This window comes from Rutidosis leptorrhynchoides, chromosome 1 (assembly GCF_046630445.1).
Source record: "Rutidosis leptorrhynchoides isolate AG116_Rl617_1_P2 chromosome 1, CSIRO_AGI_Rlap_v1, whole genome shotgun sequence".
Taxonomy (NCBI): domain Eukaryota; kingdom Viridiplantae; phylum Streptophyta; class Magnoliopsida; order Asterales; family Asteraceae; genus Rutidosis; species Rutidosis leptorrhynchoides.
This window is the reverse complement of record NC_092333.1, coordinates 489,274,976-489,298,768: the sequence shown is the minus strand read 5'-3', so window position 1 is coordinate 489,298,768 and position 23,793 is coordinate 489,274,976.

Below are 23,793 nucleotides of genomic sequence, written 5' to 3'. Positions count from 1 at the left end.
TATCTTCCCTTATATTTCAAAGCCCCTGCTTTTGTCTTCTATAATCATTGACATCCACAGTTAATGCTCCCTTCTATTTGCTGCGATTTATACTCCAATTTCTATTTTGGAGTTTTGTCCTTTCGTTTCTTCTTCTTGCGATTAAGAAACGTTTGTAATGGTCCAGTATTCGCAGATATGAATTTCAGAATGAACATGGTTAATGTTCTAAGAAGGAAATGGTAATGGCACGATCTTAATTTGTTAATTTACCAGAATACCCTGAAAAGACCGAATCATCAAGAAAATATATTCTTGATATTTTTAGAGATTAAATAGAATACAAGAGTCGTGTAACATGGAACATGATGACGGCATGGTCTGTGAATCATCATGTCCCATTAGAAACTCAGCATGACTTACTGTAATATAATCACATTGATCAAGTGTCATTATATTATACTAACTCATGCTTCAGTTCCCAACAATACTTCAAAACATTCATAATTTAAACTCGAAAGTTTATAGAATATAGAAACTAATAGTTTCTTATATGATGTAACACTGATAGCGTAAAGAGATAAATGACTTCAGATAAGATTAGTTGTGAAAATATCTTCAGAAATATCACGGATATTTATAATGAAAGATATGATAATATCTTAGAATTTCTAATATTGATGGATGATGATGAAGATTTGTCTGTAAAGGTTTAGAATAAAGAGTAACGTATTCGTTAATGACTTTAGCAGGCACTGAATCATTTGGATTCTTTAAAGGCAGATTTAGTCTTTGTGATTTGTCCACGGCCTCCTTCGTAGTCTGTTCAATCCGTTTTCCAGTTCCAAACCTTCTCTTTTTCTCAGCTTTTCCACCTTACTATTCTTTGTCATCAAACTTTTTACTGTTAAGATCGTTTACAGTTTTTGATGCTTCGTCAGCATTTCAAGAACTAGTTTGCAGTTCAAAATATTTTTCAGAACTTCACATTCAAAGTATGTAAGTCCAGGAGATAGACGTTTTACGTACACATATAACTGTTGGCGTAGACATGCTGCGAGATTTCAAAATACTGGTTACTGTTTTTCGATGATTCGTATGACAATTCTCGTTACAAGATGCGAATGAGTAAATGATGTGATTTCAATAAATATAATGATTTTTCGAAAAGTCAAAGATAATTAAAGTTGTTGGTAAGTTTATTGCTAAGGTGGCGAGATATGAAAGGTCCCCAGTAACGATGACGAAAGGGCAACGTATCTATCGAGGTTATAATAAGACTAGTCCGACTGAAAAGTCGAAGTTGACTTGCTGGAGCTGTGACAAAACTGTCTACTTTGAAAAGGAATTGAAAAGTCATTCTAGCTAATAAATACCAAAGGGTCTGACACGGATACGCGTCGAACTATGACTTTGGCTTCGAGAGCTTTTTAGGTACATAAATGTAGGTAATATGTGGTTGGATCATCATCTCGATTGTTCATTGTTTGAAGTGTCTTCGAAAACTCTGGAGAGTTTGAACACAGTTTGTAATCATTAATATACATATGATGTTCTAACACGGTTCTGAAGTCAAAGTATAGCTTTGAAAGATGTAGGAATCTAAGATTGATGTCTTCTGTTAAATCATGACTTGGATTTTGATTTGTCAAAATCAGAATGCGTAATCAAATTTGGGTGAGAATGGTTGCTTTGATTTCTATACAAGAATGTATATTGTTGTGAGATTTTGGGAGTATAGTTGATGATTTGCTTAATCAGATTCGAAAAATGTAATATATTAATTGTGAATTTATATATCTCTCGGGTATTACCTACCCGTTAAAAAAAATTTCACAATTAATATTTTGTACAATAGAATTTTATTACAGTCTTTATGAAAATATATATGTGCATATTTTCTTCAGATGTAACATAGATTTAATGAGTTAATATTAAATTAAACTCATTTGATTTACGGTTGAAACTAGAACTGAATAATCCCTAAAGACTTTAGAAATTACAAACTTTTACGGAGTATTTATTCAATAAAATTGAAATTATGAATTAATACTTCGTTATTTGTTGGTGTTTGTAACTCTTGCACCATATTCTCTAAAGCCACTACTCGAGCGTGAAGCTCGTTGACTTCTTCTATTACACCGGAGTGATTGTCGGTTCGGATGAGCGGATAAATAAAATCTAGAATTTGATGTAGTATATAATCGTGATGAGATACTCTGAAAATGAGAGAGAAAATGGTGTTTCGGACCGGTTCGCCGGTAAGTGCTTCAGGTTCATCGCCAAGAGGGCAATGTGGTGGATGGAAGGGATCACCTTCTTCTTGTCTCCAATTATTGAAGAGGCTACGAACCTATCCCCAATTCATCCAGAATAGATGATGGCTAATTGGTTGATCCATTCCGGTCACACTGCTTTCGGAGCTTGAGTGGGATTCCATATCGGAATTCGAGGGACTTGAACTAATGACGAATTCCATTTCGTTCGATTGAATAAAGAATTTTTCAATATGAAATGATTTTTCGGCTATCGGGTGGTATTCTAATTACATAGAATATCTATATATATAGCGCAAAAGATTTCGTAGATTACGGAGGAAATTACGGGATATGTCAGGCAAAGTTTACAGTAACAGATACGCTAAAATATGGATTAGCAGATACGCTAAGATATGAATTTTGTCTATACACTATTCATGCAATCAATGCAGTAAGACGTGTCTAGACTAAGAATGATAAGCAGGCAATTTCCGACAAAAATGATAAGCAAAACTTTTGACATGCAGACACGGTCGAAGTCCAGGCTCATTAATGCATCCTAACGACTATCAGTTAGACACACTAATGCAGACCTGGTTCGCTAAGACCACCGCTCTGATACCAACTGAAAGGACCCGTTCATATACATTATAAACGACTCACAATAGTTGATTGCATCGCTAGGTATTTTGACCTCTATATGATACATTTTACAAACATTGCATTCGTTTTTAAAAGATAAACTTTCTTTACAACGAAAGTTGACGGCATGCACACCATTTCATAATACATCCAACTATAATTGACATAATAATAATCTTGATGAACTCAATGACTCGAATGCAACGTCTTTCAAAATATGGCATGAATGACTCCAAGTAATATCCTTAAAATGAGCTAAAGCACAGCAGAAGATTTCTTTAATACCTAAGAATAAACATGCTTTAAAGTGTCAACCAAAAGGTTGGTGAGTTCATAGGTTTATCATAACAATCATTTCAATATATTAATAGACCACAAGATTTCCGTTTATAAATATATGTACACTCGCAAGTGTATAAGAGTATTCTATAAATTGTAGGCACCCGGTAACAAGCCTTAACGTTCATGTTTTACCCTCTGAAGTACACCAGATCAGGTGTGTTTAAAATAACCTCGAAGTACTAAAGCATCCCATAGTCAGGATGGGGTTTGTCAGGCCCAATAGATCTATCTTTAGGATTCGCGCCTACCGTACATAGACAAGTAGTTTAATGTTACCAAGCTAAGGGTATATTTCTGGTTTAAACCCACATAAAATTAGTTTTAGTACTTGTGCCTATTTCGTAAAACATTTATAAATCAGCGCATGTATTCTCAGCCCAAAAATATATATAAAAAGGGAGCAAATGAAACTCACCATACTGTATTTCGTAGTAAAAATACATATAACGTCATTTAACAAGTGCAAGGTTGGCCTCGAATTCACGAACCTATATTAATTATATATATTTATATGTTGGTCAATATTTGTCTAACAATTTTTGGTCAAGTCATAGTGTACCACAATCCTAATGCTCGAGACTAATATGCAAAAGTCAACAAAAGTCAACTTAACCCAAAATGACTTCTAAAATTTATACGTGTTTATAACTTAACTATAGTCGTTTTATATATTTAAATATATTTATTAGATTTTATAATAATAAAAGTCATTTATTAATAAAAATTTAAATTAACGTTTATATATGATAAAATATACTTTTATATATCTTAAGTAGTAAAATTTATAAAGTTCACTTAATATCTTAAAACTATAGTGGTAAGTATTATTAATGTAATTATATTACGCGTGGTGAAAAATATCTTTGTATCCCCTATTTATTTGATAAAATAATATTGATCATAATAATAATAAGTAAAAGTTGTATTATTTTGTAATAATAATTATTATTATTCTATAAAAAAATAACAATATTTATATTTACTAAAAATGTTATTATGATAAAATGATAATACTAACATAATAGTAATAATGATATTTCTATTAAAATAATAACGACGATAGTAATAATAATCATTTTAACAATAATACTAAAATTCAGTTGACTATAACTTCAAATCCGTTCATCGAAACCATTCGATATCTAAATGAAAAGTTCTTAATTTTTCGCTAGCTTTCTAATGACATGCATATCATATACCCTATCTCAGTAGCATATGTATCTAATTCAGGATTCAACAAACCTATCTAAGGACAATATCGAATGTACAAGTATGCATAATCCTATATACTCGAGCACTAGTCAGGGATACACTATTGATATATAAAAGTTAAGTTATGAGTGCTCACGTATCAATATTGAGATTCAATATTGCAGGAAAGTACGTAGACGCAACGGAGATGATAAACACTAGATTGACCTCACGAGCATACCCATGAACCATACCCATCACCTGCATAGCTATAACCCATAATTTCCTTAGCTTCGACTCATTCAAAAAAACTATTTTGAAATCACTCGGACATCACTCCGTCGTAATATTTTATGTATACTAATAATATCTTGAAATAATACAGAGCAAATATATATATATATATATATATAAATCGATTGAGAGAGTTTAGAGAAATATATTTTCAAGTTTCTATGAAATAATGAAACCTATTGAATTCTATTTATAATAGATTTTTGAATTATTAAAGTGAATTATTAAAGTATGAATTATTAAAGTGAATTATTAAAGTATGAATTATTAAAGTGAATTATTAAAGTATGAATTATTAAAGTGAATTATTAAAGTATGAATTATTAAAGTGAATTATTAAAGTATGAATTATTAAAGTGAATTATTAAAGTATGAATTATTAAAGTATGAATTATTAAAGTGAATTATTAAAGTATGAATTATTAAAGTGAATTATTAAAGTTAAAGTAAAGTAAAAGTAAAGTAAAGGTAAAGTTAAAGTATAGTAAAAGTATAAAAACTATGTATGTATAATACGCGTATAAATATATATAATATTAATTTAAATCGTTATATATATTTAATGAAATAAAATATAAATATCGTTATATTTATTATACTGGTTAAGTAATGAGTTGTCAAAAGTGATTCTAGATATTTATAAAAGTTATATAAGTTTTAATAATAAAGTTTTTTTTAAACTGAAAACGTTTTTGTACGTTTGAAAATAGATTAATAGAATATTATGGAAACCAATTCTCCACTAGCTTTTGTCTAACTTTCGTAAATGACACTTTTTATTTTTATTTATAAATAGCTTTACAAATTATTCCGAATATCGTTAAGAGGAATAGATTTCTCAAATCATAGTGGACCTCTCAACAGAGACTTGTAATCATAATTCAATGTTTCTGATAATTCAATCATTTAATATATTTTTTTTAATTTCGTCGATAATCATATTGAAACAAATATGTTCATATAAAGCATTATACTTTTAAATACTTTGTTGACATTTTTAATTTATAACATATACACATATACAGACATATTCATATATGTTCATTTAATGGTTCGTGAATCATTGGAATTTGGTCGAGGTTTAAATGAATGTATAAACATAGTTTAAAATCCTTGAGATTTAACTTAACAAACATTGCTTATCGTGTCAGAATAATATGAAGATAAAGTTTAAATTTAGTCGGAAATTTTCGGGTCGTCACACATACCTTGACAAGTTTGTCATTGTTTTCATTGATGACATACTTATTTACTCAAAGAATGACCAAGAACACGGTGAACATTTGAGAAAGGTGTTAGAAGTATTGAGGAAGGAAGAATTGTACGCTAAGTTTTCAAAGTGTGCATTTTGGTTGGAAGAAGTTCAATTCCTCGGTCACATAGTGAACAAAGAAGGTATTAAGGTGGATCCGGCAAAGATAGAAACTGTTGAAAAGTGGGAAACCCCGAAAACTCCGAAACACATAAGCCAGTTTTTAGGACTAGCTGGTTACTACAGAAGGTTCATCCAAGACTTTTCCAGAATAGCAAAACCCTTGACTGCATTAACGCATAAAGGGAAGAAATTTGAATGGAATGATGAACAAGAGAAAGCGTTTCAGTTATTGAAGAAAAAGCTAACTACGGCACCTATATTGTCATTGCCTGAAGGGAATGATGATTTTGTGATTTATTGTGATGCATCAAAGCAAGGTCTCGGTTGTGTATTAATGCAACGAACGAAGGTGATTGCTTATGCGTCTAGACAATTGAAGATTCACGAACAAAATTATACGACGCATGATTTGGAATTAGGCGCGGTTGTTTTTGCATTAAAGACTTGGAGGCACTACTTATATGGGGTCAAAAGTATTATATATACCGACCACAAAAGTCTTCAACACATATGTAATCAGAAACAACTGAATATGAGGCAGCGTAGGTGGATTGAATTATTGAATGATTACGACTTTGAGATTCGTTACCACCCGGGGAAGGCAAATGTGGTAGCCGATGCCTTGAGCAGGAAGGACAGAGAACCCATTCGAGTAAAATCTATGAATATAATGATTCATAATAACATTACTACTCAAATAAAGGAGGCGCAACAAGGAGTTTTAAAAGAGGGAAATTTAAAGGATGAAATACCCAAAGGATCGGAGAAGCATCTTAATATTCGGGAAGACGGAACCCGGTATAGGGCTGAAAGGATTTGGGTACCAAAATTTGGAGATATGAGAAAAATGGTACTTAGAGAAGCTCATAAAACCAGATACTCAATACATCCTGGAACGGGGAAGATGTACAAGGATCTCAAGAAACATTTTTGGTGGCCGGGTATGAAAGCCGATGTTGCTAAATACGTAGGAGAATGTTTGACGTGTTCTAAGGTCAAAGCTGAGCATCAGAAACCATCAGGTCTACTTCAACAACCCAAAATCCCGGAATGGAAATGGGAAAACATTACCATGGATTTCATCACTAAATTGCCAAGGACTGCAAGTGGTTTTGATACTATTTGGGTAATAGTTGACCGTCTCACCAAATCAACACACTTCTTGCCAATAATAGAAGATGACAAGATGGAGAAGTTAGCACGACTGTATTTGAAGGAAGTCATCTCCAGACATGGAATACCAATCTCTATTATCTCTGATAGAGATGGCAGATTTATTTCAAGATTCTGGCAGACATTACAGCAAGCATTAGGAACTCGTCTAGACATGAGTACTGCCTATCATCCACAAACTGATGGGCAGAGCGAAAGGACGATACAAACGCTTGAAGACATGCTACGAGCATGTGTTATTGATTTCGGAAACAGTTGGGATCGACATCTACCATTAGCAGAATTTTCCTACAACAACAGCTACCATTCAAGCATTGAGATGGCGCCGTTTGAAGCACTTTATGGTAGAAAGTGCAGGTCTCCGATTTGTTGGAATGAAGTGGGGGATAGACAGATTACGGGTCCGGAGATTATACAAGAAACTACCGAGAAGATCATCCAAATTCAACAACGGTTGAAAACCGCCCAAAGTCGACAAAAGAGCTACGCTGACATTAAAAGAAAAGATATAGAATTTGAAATTGGAGAGATGGTCATGCTTAAAGTTGCACCTTGGAAAGGCGTTGTTCGATTTGGTAAACGAGGGAAATTAAATCCAAGGTATATTGGACCATTCAAGATTATTGATCGTATCGGACCAGTAGCTTACCGACTAGAGTTACCTCAACAACTCGCGGCTGTACATAACACTTTCCACGTCTCGAATTTAAAGAAATGTTTTGCTAAAGAAGATCTCACTATTCCGTTAGATGAAATCCAAATCAACGAAAAACTTCAATTCATCGAAGAACCCATCGAAATAATGGATCGTGAGGTTAAAAGACTTAAGCAAAACAAGATACCAATTGTTAAGGTTCGATGGAATGCTCGTAGAGGACCCGAGTTCACCTGGGAGCGTGAAGATCAGATGAAGAAGAAATACCCGCATCTATTTCCAGAAGATTCTTCAACACCTTCAACAGTTTAAAATTTCGGGACGAAATTTATTTAACGGGTAGGTACTGTAGTGACCCGAACTTTTCCATGTTTATATATATTAATTGAGATTGATATTTACATGATTAAATGTTTCCAACATGTTAAGTAATCAAACTTGTTAAGACTTGATTAATTAAAATATGTTTCATATAGACAATTGACCACCCAAGTTGACCGGTGATTCACGAACGTTAAAACTTGTAAAAACTATATGATGACATAAATATGGATATATATATATAGTTAACATGATACTATGATAAGTAAACATATCATTAAGTATATTAACAATGAACTACATATGTAAAAACAAGACTACTAACTTAATGATTTTTAAACGAGACATATATGTAACGATTATCGTTGTAAAGACATTTAATGTATATATATCATATTAAGAGATATTCATACATGATAATATCATGATAATATAATAATTTAAAATCTCATTTGATATTATAAACATTGGGTTAACAACATTTAACAAGATCGTTAACCTAAAGGTTTCAAAACAACACTTACATGTAACGACTAACGATGACTTAACGACTCAGTTAAAATGTATATACATGTAGTGTTTTAATATGTATTTATACACTTTTGAAAGACTTCAATACACTTATCAAAATACTTCTACTTAACAAAAATTCTTACAATTACATCCTCGTTCAGTTTCATCAACAATTCTACTCGTATGCACCCGTATTCGTACTCGTACAATACACAGCTTTTAGATGTATGTACTATTGGTATATACACTCCAATGATCAGCTCTTAGCAGCCCATGTGAGTCACCTAACACATGTGGGAACCATCATTTGGCAACTAGCATGAAATATCTCATAAAATTACAAAAATATGAGTAATCATTCATGACTTATTTACATGAAAACAAAATTACATATCCTTTATATCTAATCCATACACCAACGACCAAAAACACCTACAAACACTTTCATTCTTCAATTTTCTTCATCTAATTGATCTCTCTCAAGTTCTATCTTCAAGTTCTAAGTGTTCTTCATAAATTCCAAAAGTTCTAGTTTCATAAAATCAAGAATACTTTCAAGTTTGCTAGCTCACTTCCAATCTTGTAAGGTGATCATCCAACCTCAAGAAATCTTTGTTTCTTACAGTAGGTTATCATTCTAATACAAGGTAATAATCATATTCAAACTTTGGTTCAATTTCTATAACTATAACAATCTTATTTCAAGTGATGATCTTACTTGAACTTGTTTTCGTGTCATGATTCTGCTTCAAGAACTTCGAGCCATCCAAGGATCCATTGAAGCTAGATCCATTTTTCTCTTTTCCAGTAGGTTTATCCAAGGAACTTAAGGTAGTAATGATGTTCATAACATCATTCAATTCATACATATAAAGCTATCTTATTCGAAGGTTTAAACTTGTAATCACTAGAACATAGTTTAGTTAATTCTAAACTTGTTCGTAAACAAAAGTTAATCCTTCTAACTTGACTTTTAAAATCAACTAAACACATGTTCTATATCTATATGATATGCTAACTTAATGATTTAAAACCTGGAAACACGAAAAACACCGTAAAACCGGATTTACGCCGTCGTAGTAACACCGCGGGCTGTTTTGGGTTAGTTAATTAAAAACTATGATAAACTTTGATTTTAAAGTTGTTATTCTGAGAAAATGATTTTTATTATGAACATGAAACTATATCTAAAAATTATGATTAAACTCAAAGTGGAAGTATGTTTTCTAAAATGGTCATCTAGACGTCGTTCTTTCGACTGAAATGACTACCTTTACAAAAACGACTTGTAACTTATTTTTCCGACTATAAACCTATACTTTTCTGTTTAGATTCATAAAATAGAGTTCAATATGAAACCAGAGCAATTTGATTCACTCAAAACGGATTTAAAATGAAGAAGTTATGGGTAAAACAAGATTGGATAATTTTTCTCATTTTAGCTACGTGAAAATTAGTAACAAATCTATTCCAACCATAACTTAATCAACTTGTATTGTATATTATGTAATCTTGAGATACCATAGACACGTATACAATGTTTCGACCTATCATGTCGACACATCTATATATATTTCGGAACAACCATAGACACTCTATATGTGAATGTTGGAGTTAGCTATACAGGGTTGAGGTTGATTCCAAAATATATATAGTTTGAGTTGTGATCAATACTGAGATACGTATACACTGGGTCGTGGATTGATTCAAGATAATATTTATCGATTTATTTCTGTACATCTAACTGTGGACAACTAGTTGTAGGTTACTAACGAGGACAGCTGACTTAATAAACTTAAAACATCAAAATATATTAAAAGTGTTGTAAATATATTTTGAACATACTTTGATATATATGTATATATTGTTATAGGTTCGTGAATCAACCAGTGGCCAAGTCTTACTTCCCGACGAAGTAAAAATCTGTGAAAGTGAGTTATAGTCCCACTTTTAAAATCTAATATTTTTGGGATGAGAATACATGCAGGTTTTATAAATGATTTACAAAATAGACACAAGTACGTGAAACTACATTCTATGGTTGAATTATCGAAATCGAATATGCCCCTTTTTATTAAGTCTGGTAATCTAAGAATTAGGGAACAGACACCCTAATTGACGCGAATCCTAAAGATAGATCTATTGGGCCTAACAAACCCCATCCAAAGTACCGGATGCTTTAGTACTTCGAAATTTATATCATATCCGAAGGGTGTCCCGGAATGATGGGGATATTCTTATATGTGCATCTTGTTAATGTCGGTTACCAGGTGTTCACTATATGAATGATTTTTATCTCTATGTATGGGATGTGTATTGAAATATGAAATCTTGTGGTCTATTGTTACGATTTGATATATATAGGTTAAACCTATAACTCACCAACATTTTTATTGACGTTTAAAGCATGTTTATTCTCAGGTGAATATTAAGAGCTTCCGCTGTTGCATACTAAAATAAGGACAAGATTTGGAGTCCATGTTTGTATGATATTGTGTAAAAACTGCATTCAAGAAACTGATTTCAATGTAACATATTTGTATTGTAAACCATTATGTAATGGTCGTGTGTAAACAGGATATTTTAGATTATCATTATTTGATAATCTACGTAAAGCTTTTTAAACCTTTATTTATGAAATAAAGGTTATGGTTTGTTTTAAAAATGAATGCAGTCTTTGAAAAACGTCTCATATAGAAGTCAAAACCTCGCAACGAAATCAATTAATATGGAACATTTTTAATCAATAAGAACGGGACATTTCATTCTCAGTCCCAAAAATATATATAAAAGGGAGCAAATGAAACTCACAATACTGTATTTCGTAGCAATTATGTATATGACGGCACTGAACAAGTGCAGGGTTTGTCTCGGATTCAAGAACGTATCAATATTGTGATTTAATATTGCAGGAAAGTACGTAGACGCAACGAAAATGATAAACGTTAGGTTGACCTGACGAGCAATACCCTCGAACAATACCCATAACCTCCATAGCTATAACCCATAATTTCCTTAGCTCTATCCCGTTTGAAAACTTATTTTGAAATCGTCTGAATATAACTCCGTCATAGTATTTTATGTATACTAATAATATCTTGAAATAATACTAAGTAAATATATATATATGTAATTCGATTGAGAGAGTTTAGAGAAATATATTTTCAAGTTTCTATGAAATAATGAAACCTATTGAATTCTATTTATAATAGATTTTTGAATTATTAAAGTGAATTATTAAAGTATGAATTATTAAAGTGAATTATTAAAGTATGAATTATTAAATTGAATTATTAAAGTATGAATTATTAAAGTATGAATTATTAAAGTGAATTATTAAAGTATGAATTATTAAAGTATGAATTATTAAAGTGAATTATTAAAGTATGAATTATTAAAGTGAATTATTAAAGTATGAATTATTAAAGTGAATTATTAAAGTATAAATTATTAAAGTATGAATTATTAAAGTGAATTATTAAAGTATGAATTATTAAAGTGAATTATTAAAGTTAAAGTAAAGTAAAAGTAAAGTAAAGGTAAAGTTAAAGTATAGTAAAAGTATAAAACTATGTACGTATAATACGCGTATAAAAAAATATATATAATATTAATTTAAATCGTTTTATATATTTAATAAAATAAAATATAAATATCGTTATCTTTATCATACTGATTAAGTATTGAGTTGTCAAAAAGAATAGATTTCTTAAATCACAGTGGACCTCATAACATAGGCCCGTAATCATATCATAATGTATCTGATAATTCAATTATTTGATATTATCTCTTAATTCTGTCGATAAATATATCGAAACAAATATGTTCATGTAAAGTATCATATATCTAATACTTTGTTAATGTTTTCAGTTAATATTATATATTATATATACATATCTATATACACATAATTGTTCGTGAATCGTCGAACACGGTCAAAGGGTAATTGATTACATGAATGTAGTTCCAAACTTTTTGAGATTCGACATTACAAATTCTGCTTATCGTGTCGGAAACATATAAAGGTTAAGTTTAAATTTGATCGAAAATTTCCGGGTCGTCACATGGAGCGGCGCTCCATATGCTGTTCACCTGATCTCTGGACTTTTAAAAGCTCTCGAACTGAAATTTCTGCCTACTGGAGCGGCGCTCCAGGTTTTTGAGCGGCGCTCCAGGCCTCTTTTGTTGATTCCGAGCTAAAAACTCACTAATATTCGTCCAAACTTGAATCGAACCAACCTCTTTCACTCGTTTCCATAGAAAATCACTAAAACCATCAAATATCTTCAAAATTCAACTCCTTGGTCTTAGAACTAGAACTTTCACAACACTTATCGAATTAACACCAAATCGTATCCAAAAGGATCAAAATGTGCCCGATATCGCTAAGGAAAACACGTATTAAATATGCGATATCACTAAATCCTTGGATTACCAATCTAGCTTTGTACTTATCTATAGTACCATCCACTTTCATCTTCCTTTTGAGGATCCATTTACAACCTAAAGCTTTACAGCCAGGAGGTAAATCAACCAAAACCTAGGTATCATTATGCAAGATTGAATCAATCTCATCATTAATCGCTTCTTTCCAGAAATTTGCATCCCTAGATGTCATGGCTTCACTAAAAGTCCTTGGATCTCCTTCAGCAATAAAACAGTATTGATGTTGAGACATAGTCCCACCATTTTTTCCTTCAACTAAATATAGATGAAAATCAGATCTAAAAGACTTAGCTTTCTTAGGTCTAGAACTCCTTCTAGGTACTGATGATTCAGGAACATCACTCGCTTGATTTGAATCATTGGTGAGAGATTTCTGAATCATATCCCTAGGTCTAGGTATAGACGTAAATCTATTTTCATCAAATATTGCATCTCTAGACTCTATCACAGTGTTAATTGACACAGAGTCATTAGATTCTATAACATAAAATCTATATGCCTTGGAATGCTCAGCATACCCAATGAAGATACAATCTATACCTTTTTCACCCAAGTTTTTCCTTTTGGGTTCAGTGAGTCTCACAACCGCTCGACAACCCCAAACTTTGAGATAACTCAAATTTGGTACCCTTTTATGCCATATTTCATAAGGGGTATTTTTACTCTTTTTATTTGGAGTTCTATTCAATAAATAACAGGCTGTCAACATAGCCTCACCCCAAAATCCTTCACTTAAACCAGAATAGGATAACAAGGAATTAACCATTTCCTTCAACGTCCTATTCTTCCTTTCAGCCACACCATTTTGTTGTGGTGTGTAAGGAGTCGTGGTTGGATGTATTATACCAGTAGATTGAAAATAAACTGGATCATAATACTCACCACCTCTATCAGTACGCAAAACTTTTATTAATTCATTTTTATGTAACTCTACTTCTTGTTTATAAATTTTAAATTTTTCGAGAGCTTCATCTTTTGTATGCACTAAATACACATAACAGTGTCTAGATGCATCATCAATAAAAGTTATTACATACTTTTTGTTCCCAAGTGAAGGCGTTGCATGAAAATCACATAAATCACTATGAATAAGTTGTAAAACTTTGCTTTCTCTATTAAGTTCCGTAAAAGGTTGTCTAGTTATCTTAGTAAGCATACAAGTTTTACACTTTTCATTTTTGTGTCAAATGCGGGAATTAAACTCATTTTGGACATATCTTTTAACCTTTTATGATGTATATGTCCTAACCTAGCATGCCATAATTCTGATTTGTTTACACTATTATTTACACTAGATGTAAGCATACAAGCAGAATTAACATCAAAAGGATAAACAAGATTCAACCTAATCATACCATTACAAACATAACCAAATCTAACAAAAGTACCATGTCTTGACAAGATATACTTGTCACTTTCTAACACTTGTTTATAACCAAACTTATTCAACACAATTTCAGACAAGAGATTCTTTTGAATCTCGGGAACATACAAAACAATATCCAAACATAAAACATTTCCAGAAGTGAAATTAAGTAATCCACGTCCTATTCCTTTGATTGGTTCAATTGCAACGTTGCCCATCTTCACACAAGATCCATCTTCAATTGGTTGACATTCTTCAAACCAATGAAGATCTTTGCAAACATGACACGTCACGCCCGAATCAACCCACCAAGCAACATCATCATCCTGAACATAAAATGCATCAGAAATCACAGAAATATAATTCTGAATATTATTAAGTTTACATAACATATTCTGACCTTGTTGCTTTTTCGGATCCTTAGATCCACTTGGACCAACGCCATCCTTTTTTCCTTTTCCAACACGGCAATCCTTCTTCATATGACCAAGTATGCCACACTTTCAACATTCAAGTTTCGACTTTTTAAGATGAACAGACTTGTCATCACCGCCTTTATTTTTGCGTTTGTTGTTCTTAAACTTGTTGAACTTCTTAGAAGATTCACCTTCCACCATGTTAAGGGAATAATTCCCAACTTGATTCTTACCTTTCGGATTGTTGTCAAGTTCTTGAGTATTCAAAGCCTCTTCAATCCGAAAATGACTTCCAAGTTGAATTAAAGTTAATTCTTCCTTGCTATGTTTCAGAGTGTGTTTAAACTCTTTCCATGATGGAGGCAGTTTGTTAATAATCATTGCAACCGATATGGCTTCATCCATTTTCAGATTATGTTGAACAAACTGTCCCAAAATCCTCAACAATTCATGAAATTGTTCCATAACAGGCCTGGTATCAACCATCTTGTAATTCATGAAATTACCAACTAGAAACTTCTTACTAGAAGCATCTTCTTCCATGTACTTGGATTCCAGTGAATCCCATAGTTCTTTTGCGGATTCGACATTTTGGTAAACATCAAATAGAGAATCAGACATACCATTCAAGATGTGGCCACGGCATATGTAATTGTCGTTATCCCATTTTGATCTCCTCCTAGTAACCTCCAGTGTTTCTTGTTGATATTGCACATTTCTCATATATTTATCATGGCAATATCCGTCATTTTTAGTCCATTCGGATACGATTTTGGTCTTTATTCATGATAATTAGGAAGATTATGATTCAAGAGCCGAGAAGATCTTTTGTACATTTTTTAGATCATTTTGAGGTATGTTCTATGTTATTGTATCAGCGGTACCTTAATATGATGAAGTAAGTTGGTTTTGGGCATTTTTATGGTGAAAAATGAAGAAGAATCTGAGCACGTGTTAAGCCGCGGCGCGGCTAGAAGGCCCGCGGCGCGGGTTATAAGGTAATTTGAAGGTCGAGCATATTCATAAAGGATGGAATTTGGCCATGTGTTAAGCCGCGGAGCGGCTGAAGGGGCCGCTGCGCGGGTCGTTGCTGGGTCGGATTTTGAGGGTATAAATAGGGAAATTATACCCTAACTTTTGATCACTTTTTGGCAGCCGATTTTCTGAGCAGTAGGGGTGATTTTTAGTCACTTTTGGGAAATTCCAAGGTTACTCTAACGCTCCAATCATTCCGTTATCAAGGATCAATTCAAGCACTAATCAAGATTCATTGTGTTAGGTTGATTCTTACTTATCAAACAATGTTTTCTTTATTATTTATCAGTTTGATTTATTTTGTTGCCATGGTTATTGGCTAAGTTATTTAATATTTGTCTAGATTTATAAACCTATGTATTGGATGCTACTTATCAGTTATTTGTTTAATTTATGATGATTTGATGTTTGAGTTAAAGAACGATTCTTATGGAAGCTAGACTTTTAGATTCAATTGGTTGTGTATTTGTTTGATAGGACGAGAGTTCATTAATTTAATACATAAATTTACAATTGGTTTGTCTTAATTGATTGTTTGCTTACTCGGAGACGAGAGTAAATTGAATTCAAAAGGCTAGACGAAATAGGGGTGAATTATACGCAACGAGAGTTGGTGTGATTGTGATTCGAGTCTTCATCTCAGTTGAAATATTTGGTCACAATTAGGAGGTCTTAGGCTACGGGGAATTCCGTGTCGCGTAATCTTAATTGAAGTGTTTGCGCTGGGGAATTCCAGGTGAACCGACTAGATAATTCACATAAGTTAGATAATAACTGGGGCTTAATCTAAATGCATCCAATACTAGGTGTAAAAGGTCTAAACAAGCATTCATTCTCCTATTTGATTATAACAATCTTATTTCTATTTGTTTGCTTTAAAGCTTAAACTTAAAAATACCAAAAATATTATTTTTCTTTGTTAATTAGTTAAAGTTATCCTTGATTTGGCTAATCGTTAAATAGCCACCAACAAAACTATTTCGTACTTTCCATTTTCTTAGATTAACTTAGTTTATTTTCGTTAGTTACAATATTAATTTTCACCTTTAAACTGTCCTTGGAACGAATACGGATTTACCAACTTTATACTATTGAACGATCGGGTACACTGCCCGTTAGTGTGTAGTAATCCTTTTTACCGGTATTTTCCATTATAAATTATAGATGCGATTTCACACATCACTTGTTTATCGAATTCAGGCCTGGGAGTACTCAGAACGTACACCACTTTTAGGGTTGTGAGAAGAAAGTGCATCTTCTTCTGCCATCTACGAAAGTCTTGCCCTTCAAACTTCACCAATTTGTCAAACTTGCTTGTCATGTCTTTCATAGATTCTCCGTTCGTCATCTTCATAGAATACTTTGATCTTTGTTGTAAACGAGAGTTTCGAATTCGGATTTCTGAGAGTCGTGTAATCACTTTCAAATCAAAGTATTTCGATGGTACTATCGAAATCTTCAATCGGATAAATCTCAGAATATTTGAACAATGAATCTGTGTTTTTTGTGTATGTGAATTTGAAAAACGTACCAGGAAATTAAATAACCAAAAACGGGATTTATAACTGCCGAATGGCAGTTCAATCTATAACTGCCGAGGCAGTTTCATAACTGCTAAAAAGGGCTCAAACCCGGGCTTTTATTTTAGGTCAAACCAGCCAGGTGTGTGCACTCCACACTTTCCCAAACTTGTTCGATATTTATCAAGATGAATTTGGTTAACAAATTAATCCCATTATACTTAAATCATATTGGTGACACAAATCACCAACAAGAGCAGCATGATGTGGTAGCGTGGGGGTACGTGATAGTACTATATTTTACTACGAAATACGTTACAAATTACACAAGTTTTAATTATTTATTTACAAATGGGATATACCTAAACCTTGCTACAACATTATAGGCAGTGTACCTAATCGTAGAGTAGTATAGTTTTTAGTAAGTCCGGTTCGTTCCACAGGGAGCTGGCTTATTTCACACTATATTTTAAACAATTATATTCGTACAAAATATATTATATTAATAATATATAAAAGGGGTTTTACCATTTAATGACCGGTTTGTCGATTTTATATTTTAAGCGAAGCGTAAAGTAAATGACGATATTTAACTAATAATATAAAATAAATAACAATAATTAAAATGACAATAAATAAAAGTACGAGGAAAAATGAAATAAAATATATTATGCTTATTTAAACTTCCGTAATCATGATGTTTGACGTGTTGATTTTAGTTTTATGCCCATGGGTTAATTGTCCTTTGTCCTGGATTATTTAATATGTCCGTCTGGTTTTTATCCATAACAGTCCATCGGTCATAAATTTAAAGTGCGAGTGTCCTCGTCAAATTATCCTTATACCCGAAGTCAAATATTCCAACTAATTGGGGACTTAAACTGTAGCAAAGTTTTAATACTTTGTTTAATAATTACACCAGGTTATCGACTGCGTGTAACCCAAGGTTTTAATACTTTGTTATCAATTATGCCAAGTGTCCTTGTACATAATTTCACCCCTGTTTTAATAATTTCATAGACTATTAATCCATTCCCGTATCCGGTTAAATGAACGATTATTCGTACATATAAATATCCCGCCCATCGTGTCCGATCGAGTGTATGTGGTTATTTATAGGTACGTCCAATTGTAAATCTTTATATTAAAATTAACAAACTATCATTTAGTTAAACAAATATAAAGCCCATTAATAGCCCATACTCTAATTTCCACAAGTGTCGTTCTTTTGTCCAAACCCCAATTATGGTACAAAGCCCAATTACCCCATCTTTAATATTTAGTCCAACATCATGATTACTTTGGCTCAAATAAGCATAATAATAACTTAAGTACGAGACATTAATTTAAAAAGGAGAACATAACTTATATTGAGTATTTATCGCGTAGTGTTACACGGACAGAATTTCGACTTCAAAAACCCGTAAAAATAACTTTTACATAACCCGAACTAATCTAATATAAAACTACCCTATACTATATATATTATATATTTATTTATTTATTACAGAGTATTATTATTATTATTATTATTTTTATATATAAACTCGGCAGAATGCATGGCCTTTTATAGGCGTTTTGATTTCTGACAGCTCCGCGAGTCGTGGAGTTTTTGGCCTTCAAACTCCGCGAGTCGTGGAGTTTGAAAATCCAGCTCAGGATCCTTTGTCTCATAGCTTGTCGACATGATTATATATATATTTATAATATATAAATAATTTATATAATTATTTATATATTATATTTTATTCTTATGCATAGTTGACTCATAATTTTTGGTCCATTGCGTCGGGCGTTGATAGTTGACTCATGTCCCGGTTCCGGATTTTCGAACGTCCTTGCGTACAATTTAATATCATGTACTTTGCGTTTTGTAACTTGTACTCTTGTCATTTTTAGACGTTTTTCATCAATAAATTGAACCTTTTGAATTGTATCTTGAACATTTGAGCTTTTTGGACGTTTGTGTCTTCAAATCTTCGTTTTCGCCTTTTGTCTTCGCACTTATTTATTTAAACAATTACAATGAAAATATAATACAATTACATATGAAAACCTATTATTTAGGAGGGATATTGCTATGAAATATATGTTCCTTTTTAGCCTTATCAAACATCCCCACACTTGAGCGTTGCTTGTCCTCAAGCAATACAGAACTTGAAATAAAAACATACATGAATCACTTTTTTATTCATCACACTTTGTACATCAGTGATTTTGATATGGTGGTATAAACAATAATAGTAACGATAGAACCATGGTTAAAGGTGGGTGTGTCATCCACAGTTGCCTCGGGTTTAGGTCAACGACACTTGCAATCAAATAGTCGATTTACTTTCGGTTTCCAAAGCAAAGTGCACATTTGAAAGGCGGTTTACAGTCCCACATGACTATGAAAATTTAGATCTGTTAGGAAATTGGATCTTTATGAAAATATTTGATCTTTTGAAAATTCAATCTAGCTTTTACCCTAGACAAGTTTTCCGGAATAACCCTTCACCGGTGTTTGCAAAATATTTTTATGGGTTGTGTGGGTTTCAGATTTGAAAATTTTAGCTCAACACTTGTGGTTTTGTGTTACCCACTTGCTAACCTTGTATTAGGAAAGCAACACGTCCAGTTCACTTGTCCCGTATATTACCTTTCGGCAAACTACCGTCCGGTTGTAAAGGAAAGCGATGAACAAGAAACTGTTAAGGCAATGTCTAATGACATGCATTTAATTATGGTCTATAACGTGTCGGACGCAATTACTATCCTTTGTAGGAGCAATAGTAAAGATCATCCTATAATTTTTTCGGTCTGGCACAAGGTCCTGTCTTTGACCATGCTATGCAACCACCGTTCTTACGGTTGACACCCGATTTGGTTCAAGTGACCTAATGAATTCCAGGTGAATTCCTAGGATTTTACGTTCAATGGTAATGAACGCATTGAAAATAGATTTTCAGAAAACAAATCGGTTTGTAACTTTTGATCAAAATATTTTCTCGTTCAAGCTCGAGTTTAGATATCATTGAATTCCATGAGTTTGAATTCTCAATCTTTAAGGTCAATCTCAAGGATTGAGTAATATCAGTCTTAAAAGCTGATTTTTGATCTTTTAACGAGATTATCCTTTCTGGGGATCTGATTCATTAGTCTTATCAAGCTAATTTGCACGGTGCCCCCCATTGTACGAGATAAATCCTTCTCATGGTTAGGATAAATCTGACCACTTGGCGACCCTGTTTGATGCTGAGGTCCGTGGATTTCCTGCTGATTTTAGAGATGACTTTTCTAGATTTTTTGTCAACCTACAGCTGGTCTGGATGACAACTTCTTGACCTAAACCAAGAAGCGCGTGTCTTTTTCGGGAGACTTTACTTCCTCTTAATAATGGAATTGATTCATCGTGTAGATCCATCTTTTCTTTTCTTTCATCGGGTAAAACAGTTAATTTAGTCCAAAACAAAAACACCTGCAATAACTTTGCACAAACATGTGATAGATAGTTTTTAATTAACTTGGTACATTTTCCCCACACTTAGTTTCTTTCTTTACCTTTTTATTCTCCTTTATTCCATTTTAAATGAATTCAAGCGTTTTTGGTTGTTTCTCAATTTATGTCCTTTTCGAGGTAACGATAATTTCGGTATTAACACCTAGTTTTCATCGTTCATAAAGATGTATAAACATGATTTTGACTTCATTTAGTTGAAAATTTTTCAAATTTTCCCAAAATTTGGCAAATAAACCAAGTGTAAACCCGAGAGAATTTATAACCCTTCCCCACACTTGAGATCATGTAATGCCCTCATTTGCATGAAATCAGACTATAATTATAAATTCATGAGGGTGATTAGTGTAGAAAAGTAATTAAAAATACCCAGTTTGTAATTACAAAGCTCGTCGAATGATAGATGGCGCGGCTCATCGTTTATTCCTTTTATTGTTTTATCACACATGTTTTTCTTCAAAAACGGTTGCTTTTCTGGACTGTTTGCTAATCTTTGAAAATGCGTCTTTTACCCTAACTTATTATGCATGTTTATTAACGAGTTATGCACTAACCCGAACCCCTAATTTAACGTTAAGTGGGGTTAGACTTCCCCACACTTAGCTGACGACATGTGAAGTCGGTAGAATAAGTTTCACGAATTAGAATAGTGAGCCAGTTATTTACATCTCGGGTGGTGTATAATATATCAATGGGTTTAAAGTTTAGACTCTCCCGATCGTCACGACTTAATTCTTTTTTAAGTGTATCTTTTAGTAAATGGATATGTCTCTTTTCTGGTTCTTGGTCAAATTGATCGATATACATCGACATACATATTTCTATAGGGTGGATAATTCCTAACATTTCCTTCCGTTCATTCTCGGGATCAAAGGTTTCACCTCTATTACCCAATTGGGTGAAATTCGAGGTGTCATTATCTATTAAAGCTCGTAGTTCATCTTCGGTAGATGACTCGTCTATTGAGAATATTGGGTTGGAAGGTTGTGGAATGGTGAATTTCGGGATTGGAGTAGATTCTTCTTCATTAACGGTACTTATTAGTCTCACCATTTAGGTCTCGGGGGTAAAATTTTCAACGTTATCGTTCTCCCAAGAGTACCAATTTGTCACCCTTACTTCTTCTTTATCCATTGATTGTAACGACCCGGAATTTTCCGATCGTTCTATACTTATGAGATTAATATTTACACAAATTAAACCTTACCAACATGATAAGCAATTCAAACTGTTGAGACTTATATTTTTGAAAAAAAAGTTTTACACAACGTTTGACCGTCCAATTTGACTATTGATATCACGAACTATATAACACACGATAATTATACGATTATGTATATGTACATATCTATACATATTTAACATGATTTAAGGATGGTTTAACATTTCATTGTGAACTAACAACAATGAGTTATAAGTATACTTTGAGACCACTAACTTAAGTTTTCAAAACGATAACTATATGTAACGTTCTTTGACATATATACTTACAATCTATAATGTGTTGTGATTTATGTCACCAATATGATTTAAGTGTAATGGGATTAATTTGTAACCAAAATAATCTTGATAAATATCGAACAAGTTTGGGGAAGTGTGGAGTGCACACTTGTTTGAACTTATCTTGATTATGACGGGGGTTCGGGGGCAGCGCCCCCGATAAGCGGGGTCCAAGGGGTGGCAACCCCTGGCGGGGTCCAAGGGGCGGAGTACGTGATAGTACTATATTATTTATTTACAAATGGGATATACCTAAACCTTGCTACAACATTATAGGCAGTGTACCTAATCGTAGAGTAGTATAGTTTTTAGTAAGTCTGGTTCGTTCCACAGGGAGCTGGCTTATTTCACACTATATTTTAAATAATTATATTCGTACAAAATATATTATATTAATAATATATAAAAGGGGTTTTGCCATTTAATGACCGGTTTGTCGATTTTATATTTTAAGCGAAGCGTAAAGTAAATGACGATATTTAACTAATAATATAAAATAAATAACAATAATTAAAATGACAATAAATAAAAGTACGAGGAAAAATGAAATAAAATATATTATGCTTATTTAAACTTCCGTAATCATGATGTTTGACGTGTTGATTTTAGTTTTATGCCCATGGGTTAATTGTCCTTTGTCCTGGATTATTTAATATGTCCGTCTGGTTTTTGTCCATAACAGTCCATCGGTCATAAATTTAAAGTGCGAGTGTCCTCGTCAAATTATCCTTATACCCGAAGTCAAATATTCCAACTAATTGGGGACTTAAACTGTAACAAGGTTTTAATACTTTGTTTAATAATTACACCAGGTTATCGACTACGTGTAACCCAAGGTTTTAATACTTTGTTATCAATTATGCCAAGTGTCCTTGTACATAATTTCACCCCTGTTTTAATAATTTCATAGACTATTAATCCATTCCCGTATCCGGTTAAATGAACGATTATTCGTACATATAAATATCCCGCCCATCGTGTCCGATCGAGTGTATGTGGTTATTTATAGGTACGTCCAATTGTAAATCTTTATATTAAAATTAACAAAATATCATTTAGTTAAACAAATATAAAGCCCATTAATAGCCCATACTCTAATTTCCACAAGTGTCGTTCTTTTTCCAAACCCCAATTATGGTACAAAGCCCAATTACCCCATCTTTAATATTTAGTCCAACATCATGATTACTTTGGCTCAAATAAGCATAATAATAACTTAAGTACGAGACATTAATTTAAAAAGGAGAACATAACTTACATTGAGTATT